An 8,199-nucleotide genomic window follows, 5' to 3' on the forward strand; every position below is an offset into this window, starting at 1 on the left:
GAGTATGTGTATCAGTAGGTAAAGGCCCTGAGACAACAACCAGTAGGGTCATTACAACCGCTAAATATTCTATTGTGAAAATGGGAGGGAATAAGCATGAATTTCATCTTGGGCCTACCGAGGACCCGACAGGGGTTCAATGTCGTATGGGTTAATGTGGATAGATTGACCAAGACAGCCCACTTCATTCTAGGCTGGGCCACTTGCCAAGTAGATCAATGGGCCCTGTTATACGTCCATTGTGTCTAACCGGGATGCTAAGTTTACTTCTAAGTTCTGGAAAAGTTTGCAAAAGGCATTGGAAAAGCAACTCAGGTTTAGTAAGACGTTCCACCCTCAGACAGATGGGTAGATAAAGAGGCTTAATCAGACCTACAATAGTAGTTATCAAGCGAATATTTAGATGACACCATTCGAAACTCAGGTTTAGTACGACATTCCACCCTCAGACAGGTTGACAAGAAATAGCTTATCGGGCCGAAGTTGGTACAAACTACTAATGTGGTAGTACAAAAAATCAGACAGAGGATACTCTTTGCACAAAGTCGACAAAAAAGTTATGCAAACTCTTAGGAAAGACCTCGAGTTTGTAGTGGGTGATCACGTCTTTTTGAAAGTAGCCCCCATGAAAGGAGTGCTGAGGTTTGGGAAGAAGGGCAAGCTAATCCCGAGGTTTGTGAAATCCTAAAAAGGGTAGAGCCCATGGCTATAGACTAACATTACCACCCACCTTCGCTGCGGTGCACAATGTATTCCATGCATTGATTTTGAGGAAGTACACTCCAGATCCCACTCACATCATTGATCATGAAATACTTCCTCTCTGAAAGAACCTATTGTACGAAGAAAACCCATCAGAATAATGGCCCGTGACGTGAGGAAACTACATAGAAGGGAGATTTCCTTAGTCAAAGTCATATAGAAAAATCATCGGGACAATGAAGCCACCTGGGAACGTGAAGATGACATGAGGAGGTCTTACCCTGAACTCTTTCAAGGAGGATCAACTTTCGGGGATAAAAGTTCCTTAGAAGGGGAGAATTGTAACACCCGAGCTTAGGAGGTATAAACAACCCTTGCCTTTTTTTTTTAAGATACAAATATATGCATGATAATTAGGTCATGAGATTTTATTGTAGGCCGAGGAGACCCAAGCTCGAGTCGATGAAGAAGGAGAACAAAGAAATCAATCGCCTCAAATTCACCATTGGAGATTGAATCCAAAGTAAGAAATTTTCAATCAAGACTCCTCTCGGTCCTGGAGGAATGGTTTGGGTGGTGGAATCGTCAATTTCGGAAAGAAATTCGAGAATGAACAAGGTAAGGTTGTGGCCTTCTCATTTTGATTTTACCTAGAACTTGTTAGATAAAACCTGAGTTTTTCCTTATTTAGATTCACACGATTTCATTAGTTCTCCGTTTGACCATTTGACAAACACGTCGAATGGATTAACGAAGTTTCAGCCGCAAAGGCGGGAGCTGGCCCTTTTCATGGTGACTGCATCAGAGCTCCCCAAATCCATAGAGGTAATCGACGACGGCACAACTGCTTCGGTGAGCATGCCTGGGTCAACTCGATAAGGCCGGCTGCCACATTTCCATCAAGCGCGGGCTACTTTTACATCCTAGAGTTGGAGAATAGAGCAACCAGTCAACCTCGGCGAGGTACAGGAGGATGGAAGACCTATTAGGAAGGGAAGAGGTGAACCACTGAGCAAGAATTGCTGGAGTAAGCTCAGGAACAAGGAGACGACCGAGGAGAACGAGCCGTACTGGAGGATGGAAGACCTATTAGGAAGAGGTGAACCACTGAGCAAGAATTGCTTGGAGTAAGCTCAGGAACAAGGAGACGACCGAGGAGGACGAGCCGTACCGGAGGATGGAAGACCTATTAGGAAGAGGTGAACCACTGAGCAAGAATTGCTGGAGTAAGCTCAGGAACAAGGAGACGACCGAGGAGGACGTGCCGACCCTTTTCATGGTGACTGCATCAGTCCTACGTGACGTCTCTAATCCCGAGGAAGAGCTCCCCAAATCCACAGAGGTAATCGACGACGGCATAACCGCTCCGATGAGCGTCGAACCCGAGGAAGAGCTCCAACTGTGCATAATAAATGCACCGGCTGGGGAGCCAATTCAACTGAAGGAGTTGCGAGTGCTCGCTCAAATCGATAAAAGAGGCGAGCAGCAAGAGCACCGGTGATGGATCCTCGACACGGGGGCAACAAACCATATGACTGGGGCCAAGTCTGTGTTCTCCGAGCTTGACTCGGGGATTTGCGGGATGGTAAAATTCGGCGACGGCTCCGTCGTCGAGATCGCGAAGGGCACAGCACCGTCCTATTCGTCGGCAAGGGAGGCAATCATCACAAGCTAACCGGCGTCTACTTCATCCCGAGGCTGAAGGCTAATATTGTGAGCCTGGGTCAACTCGATAAGGCCGGCTGCCACATTTCCATCAAGCGCGGGCTACTTAGGATCCGCGATGATCGACGACAGTTGCTCACGCAAGTTTGGTGTACGACAAACTGCCTTTACATCCTAGAGTTGGAGAATAGAGCAACCAGTCAACCTCATGGCCAGGTACCAGAGGATGGAAGACCTATTAGGAAGAGGTGAACCACCTAGATTGGCGGCGCGCCAACTCGAAGAAGAGGCGGCCAGGTACTAGAGGATGGAAGACCTATTAGGAAGAGGTGAACCACCTGGACTAGCGGCGCGCCAACTCGAAGAAAAGGTGGCCGAACAAGACGTGGAGTCTGAAGGACATGCCGCCAGGGACATCGAGCCATATACCACAGGTTTTAGGAGGAGATGGTTAGATAAAACCTAAGTTTTTCCTTATTTAGATTCACACGATTTCATTAGTTCTCCGTTTGACCATTTGACAAACACGTCGAATGGGTCAACTCGATAAGGCCGGCTGCCACATTTCCATCAAGCGCGGGCTACTTAGGATCCGTGATGATTGACGACAGTTGCTCACGTAAGTTCGGTGTATGACAAACTGCCTTTACATCCTAGAGTTGGAGAATAGAGCAACCAGTCAACCTCACGGCCAGGTACCGGAGGATGGAAGACCTATTAGGAAGAGGTGAACCACCTGGATTGGCGGGGCGCCAACTCAAAGAAGAGGCGGCCAGGTACCGAAGGATGGAAGACCTATTAGGAAGAGGTGAACCACCTGGACTAGCGGCGTGCCAACTCGAAGAAGAGGTGGCTGAACAAGACGTGGAGTCTGGAGGACATGCCGCCAGGGACACCGAGCCATATACCACAGGTTTTAGGAGAAGATTGTTAGATAAAACCTAAGTTTTTCCTTATTTAGATTCACACGATTTCATTAGTTCTCCGTTTGACCATTTGACAAACACGTTGAATGGATTAACGAAGTTTTAGACGTCAATTTTGTAGGAGGTGGCATAGATTTAGTTGGCCACTTCCTAGCCATTTATAGGATAGGTTATATTTAAATAGGAAATCTGTTCAGAAGATTTGATAACCTGATTTAAAAGCACGGTCAAAATTTCAGAAATTCTCTCTCTTTGTTATTTTACGCTCGTTTTATTTTCTTCCAACAACTTCCCGTCAACGATTTTCTCTCACCGAAAAGAAAAGAATTTTTCTGGCCGATTATTGAAATCCAACAGAACTAAGATGTTTATTGAGTGATAGATCTGAAATTGTGAAGTGATTAACTATAAGAGAGTTCGCATAGATTTCTTGGAGAAAACTTGGATGAAAATCGGAGTCCGATTCGCAAGACGACAACCCAAGCAAGAACATTAACATGAGTTTTTTTCGCATTTTTAAACGTCCTTATTTCACAATTTTAGAGTAAAAAATATAAGAAAAATACGAAGGCATAAATACTTTGTCTAACTTACTTGTCTCACGTCGTGATGTTTTTGTATTGACCACGAGGCTTGTGTTTGGCTTGACTCACTCGAGCTTCCCTTTTTAAATACGGTACAAACAGCAAGCGTAGGTTCATGACTAAGATCCTTTCTCAATCGTAGTGTCGACATCCTTTTCACCCTTTTTGTTTGAATAATCGTCAGGTTGGACCCCGTTACTACTAAGCATTTTTCTAGGGGCATGGAAATAACTTTGTGTTATAGTAGGAATTTCATCTCTAAGACGATGTCAAAGTCGTCCATCTTGATGATCACAAGGTCGGTTCGTCCAATCCAAGTTCCTAACTTTATTGGAGTTCTCTATGCAACTCTTAAGAAAGGTAAAGTTGCTGAATTGATGACCTTCATCTTTCATAGGTCTCGATGCCAAAGGATATTTAAACATTTTACTTTGGTCTCTGTCATGAAGTTGTGGGTGGCTCCAAAGTCGACAATGGTGTTTCTAGTCGCTCTATGATTAACTCAGACCTCAACATACATAAGATCGCGTTCCATTGACTCTTCTGTTTCTTCCACTCTCTTCTAGAGAGCAGACAAGTATTTTAGCGCCCCACGTGAGGGTGTCCAACATTCTCAGCTTATTGTATTTCTGTTTCTACTGTCTCATTCTTGGCTTCTAAATTCACTCCGAGTTTTACTTGGAAGGCATGTGGGCATTTCTGATTCTTGTTGGGCCCCTTTGCATGTGAAGCAAGACAAGGAGTCTCAACTTTGACTATGATTGTTTTAGCGCTAAGGTCTCTACCATGAAGTCCTAACTCTTTGTTGGGAGAATTCGCATTCTTCTTCGCCATCGAGTCTATCACTTCCCCCTTCTTTGGGAGCTGGGTCGATAATTCTCATTTCTATCACTTGTCGTCACCTGGTTCCACCTTCACTCTTGGGGTTGTTTGATACGAGATCAAATAGTCGTTTGGCGGTAGCATAAGCCATTGAAAGGTCTTGAACTCTTTGTTTGTAGAGATAGGTTTTTTTCCCACTGCTTCAACCTCTCAACAAAACTGAAGACCTTAGCTGTCTCATACCTATCACAAAGATATAAAATAAGCCTAGAAAACTGCTTCACGTAGTCTCAAATACTGTCAGTATGCCTTAACTTTCTTAATTTCTTTCCTGCAATTATCTCGACATTCTCTAAGAAGAATTGAGAGAGGATTTATTATTTCAAGCTATCCAAGTATCCACAGTACATCGACCATCTTGAATGTCCATGTACTTGAACTTCCACCACAACTTTGCATCATCGACATGATGCATTGTTGCCAACGTGACCTTCACTCCTTTTGTCACGGTATTTGTGGCTTGAAAGTACTGTTCAAGGTCAAAGATAAAGTTCTTTAGAGCCTTGGCAACTCAAACCCCTTAGAAGGGATTTGACTCCGAGACTTTTATCTTGTTAAATTGTACTACACCCTAGTTGGGGATTGGTTACCCACTGCTCTCATGGCCAGGTTTAATCTAGCACTTAGATCTACCACTTTCGTCCTTAGCATTCCAAGAGTTGTTCTCAAATATTCAAACAAATTTAAGACTATCTGAATGATCGCTCATTAGACATTGTCTAAGCCCTCGACGCGTTCTTACATTCGGGCACCAGAGTCCATCGAGCTATCCCTGCACTTGAAGCCACTTGCAATTGTAGTCTTGTCTTCTAGGGCCTCCACCCTAGACATTAATTCGCTGACAGACATTACCTTAAGGCAACCTGCCATCTCATCGATCATGTTGGTTTTAGCGGCAATCTCATTCATGGGAGATTCTAAATGACTCATTGCATCAATCTCATTCATGGGAGATTCTAAATGACTCATTGCGTCAGGAACTTCACTCATTCAGAGTAACTTTTCTTCGATTTCAATTAATTAGTCAGCCTGAGACTTGTTCAGTTATTTTGTAGCAAACATGATTGTGTATTATTTTTCAAGAGCCGACTCAGTTCTGATACCATTTGTCACAGGCGCACTCTTGTGGTAGTGGGATAGTGATTGTGTGTCATTTGTTTTAACCCAGCAAACAAGTCATGAGTTGCATGTGATTGTCTTCCCTGAACCCAAAAGTGGGGGCACTCATTGAGTATTTCTTAAAATACTCAAAGTTTGGGTGCTGTTTCTATTTCACGTCAAAGAAAGACACCCTTGTAACCTTCATGGTCATTTTTTGACTTTTTTTTTTTTTTTTTACAGTCGATCAACATACTTGAATGACTTTAGCATGAAAATCTAAAAGGAAAAATTTCATGATTAAGAAGTATAATATACAACTTTCATTATAATATAAAAAAAAATTCTTCATCCTATATTATAGGCTTGAAAATAAATATTATAGCAATTTCTGTTAATAGAAATGTGGCAAGTTTAATGACCCCAATACTATAATTACAAATGACTAATTGTAACCTTTTTAATTTTATTAACTAAATTTTCTTTTTTTTTTCTTTTCTTTTGAATTTATTCAGGAATGTGTTCACACGTATTATTTGCTAATTTGTAATTGATTGTTACTTACAATTCTTCTGTCTCTCTTATCTATCTATTCTTTTTTTTCTTTTAATTTTATTGGTAATTTAATTATGTTTTTTTTTCTTTTAATTTTATTGACAATTTAATTATGTTTGTACAATTTTTAATGGATTTTTTAATTAATAATTTACTGGAAGTCTCGTAAAATGGTTAGCATTTAGTTTCTAATTCAAACTAAATAATTGCATAAATTTATAGAAAATCTAAGATATATTGGATAATTGGATGTGATAGTCCTAAGAATGAAATTAGTATGAAAGAGAAGAAATATTTAATATAAACCTTCACAAATTTAAGACATTTTTTTTCACTAAATAGCCATTTTCCTCTTTATTTATTATTATTATTTTTTTTTTACACATGTGACCTATTTGTTTTTTTGTTGAGCTGTAACAACTGTAATATTATGGCTTAACTAGTTTGCTTAAGAGAGATAATTGGATAAGGGGACATATAGGTTAGCTTAGAGAAATGGGTAGGTTGTTTTCTTTAAAGAATTTTTCTTGTTTATTTATTTATATATATATATTGGATTATTACAAAAGCTATTTTCAAAAGCTAAAATAACACGGTTGAAGAAAATTAAACATATAGTTTTCGAAGTTAAGGAGGAAGATGCAAAAGTTTCTCTTGATTTCTGTCGCTACAATGACCATGCTTTGGCTTTTAGTTTGCTCTCGTACCCTCTCTATTATCTCTAATTGTTCCCCTACTCCCTCTCTTTCTCTCTTTCAATTCTATGAGGCCCTAAATTTTTGTTTAATTCAATTGATGCAGATACAGAGGTGAAGGTGGGAACTTCAATTCCATTAACTTGTATTGAAGTTTGCGGAAACGACAGCGACGCTGAAAATGATAAATGCATACAGTTATGTTCTAGAAGAGGATTTCAACATGGAGTATGTATTCCAAACCCAACAAACATAATTTGTTGTTGTGACCCTTAATTTTGGTTCAACTTTAATTCCTTTCTTTGCAAAAGATATGAAATTATCAATAAAATTATAAACTTATCTTTCCGTAGAGTGCAACACTTTAATCTATAAATTGCAGTTCTCAAGATTGATTGCAATTGTGAACGTAAGAAATTTCCTACACAAGATCAAAGAATTAATGACTTCCAACAATTTCAAGTCCCTCTATTAAAATCTATAATACAAAAACAAGTTCAAGAGGTTCTTGCATAATTTTGCTTTGTTTGTAGCTAATAGCATGACTATTTTGACAAATTAACATAGATTTTGTAGATAGAAATCTTCAAGAATGAAAACAGAAAAGTGCCTAAAAGTTTTAGAAAACAAAACTTAAATAAATTTTTAGTTCAAAAGTTAGTACACTAGAATTATGGAAACAACGTTATTGTTAAAAAAAAATTTCAAAATTATAAGAAATACAAAATAATTGTGAAAGACCATGTCTCTACTCCAAAACTAGGAAAAAAAATTCAAAATGAGAAAGTTGCAAAAAATTTACTATAACCATACTTTTTTCCTTCTAATTTTGAATCACTAGTTTGACAATGTGAAAATGATAATTTGCATACAAATACATACATCACATTTGGCAACCAACTAAAGTTCATATTAATATATATATATATATATATATATATATATATATCAAGCTCACCTAATCTTTCAGAACTTTCATCATATTTAAAAATATGAGATAAAAATTATTGAGCGAAAATTAAAACAAGATGAAATGCTCGTCACAACGGTCTCATATATTTATGCATCATCTAAAATGGAAAAAAAAAATAG

General features: G+C 39.3%; 1 long non-coding RNA gene across 1 annotated transcript; it reads left to right on the forward strand.

Moving 5' to 3' along the window:
- Nucleotides 1-296: 296 nt before the first annotated feature.
- LOC111448265 lies at nt 297-7,455 on the forward strand. Its single transcript, XR_002711410.1, has 3 exons — nt 297-1,063; nt 1,140-1,320; nt 7,214-7,455. It is a non-coding gene; the product is annotated as an uncharacterized LOC111448265 (long non-coding RNA).
- Nucleotides 7,456-8,199: the final 744 nt, after the last annotated feature.

Source organism: Cucurbita moschata, unplaced genomic scaffold, assembly GCF_002738365.1.
Source record: "Cucurbita moschata cultivar Rifu unplaced genomic scaffold, Cmos_1.0 Cmo_Scf00010, whole genome shotgun sequence".
Taxonomy (NCBI): domain Eukaryota; kingdom Viridiplantae; phylum Streptophyta; class Magnoliopsida; order Cucurbitales; family Cucurbitaceae; genus Cucurbita; species Cucurbita moschata.